This window comes from Ceratotherium simum, chromosome 1, assembly GCF_057802395.1.
Source record: "Ceratotherium simum simum isolate JZ-2026a chromosome 1, ASM5780239v1, whole genome shotgun sequence".
NCBI classification, from domain to species: Eukaryota; Metazoa; Chordata; class Mammalia; order Perissodactyla; family Rhinocerotidae; genus Ceratotherium; species Ceratotherium simum.
The window spans coordinates 10493678-10494845 of record NC_141900.1 but is presented as its reverse complement, the minus strand read 5'-3'; positions in this window follow the sequence as shown (position 1 = coordinate 10494845).

Genomic DNA, 1168 nt, shown 5'->3' with positions numbered 1-1168 from the left:
CACTTCCTGAATGATAGACTGCCCCCCTTATTAGTGAGCAGTTTTAAAATTAAATTTATTTGGGTTTAATATTTGAAATTACATGCATACATATTTTGTAGCTTCATAGTCTTAATACCAAGATGCTTACGTATTAACTCAGACAGATACACTTACCTTTTGCAATTTTTTTTTCTTACAGAAACTACCAGTAAGTTACACTTCATATTTTATCTTTTATATAGGATCAATACCAGGACCACTTATTTGAAAGGTATTTGTGTATATTTTGTAAAATTATATTTTAAGCTCTTAGCATTGGTTCTAAAAATTCAACAAACATCATCCTATATCTGTTATTCCATGCTGTATATGAGAAATTTAAAGGAAAATTTTTTCTGGACTTAAAAATATATGTTTTCTTTTCCAAATATACATATCCTATTTCCCAAAACATGTCTTGTTGTCCCAAGAATTTTAGGGTAAACTAGATCAAAATTATAATAATCAGGTCCTTATAGGTGCTTAAAGGCATCTAAGCATTCTTCTTTTAGGCCAGCAAACCATAAGCAAATCACTTTCAGAGTCAATGAACCTGAAGGACCATCTCCATAAAACAAATACACATGCAAAAATATGCAAATTATTTCAATGGGTTCATGGACTCCAGCAAGTTTATTTACTAACTCAGACTAAGAGCTCTGCCTTTAGATGATTTTTGTTATCTTATTTTATCCTCAAGTGTTTTCATTTGCACTGTTTCCTTTGTAAGCAATCTGTAAGTCCTTAAGAAAGAACTAAAGAATTTGACTTGAATTCAGGTAAGCAATTTCAACTTTTTATGATTCCCTCTTATGAAAAACATTACATAACCTTGGAAATCAAGGTTGAGAAAGTCAGATAACCTATTTTTCAACCTTTATTTGTTTCTATAGTCATGGTTACACACGAAGTAATAGTCCCAGAGGGATGCAATATAAGGTGAAAACCACTACACGGTCTCCTTAATTTGTTAAAGCTTCTGCTCCAATATTTAAGGTTTCACATAAACTTTTCGAGTTTGGAGAAATAGTGTGCTGTGTTCTTTCTCCAAGACGCCAGTGAGTCAGACTCTTGATAGTGCACTGACATAGAAGTCTTCATTGTTTTGGACACTGACACAATGAGTACAGTGCGAGTTCTCCGCAAA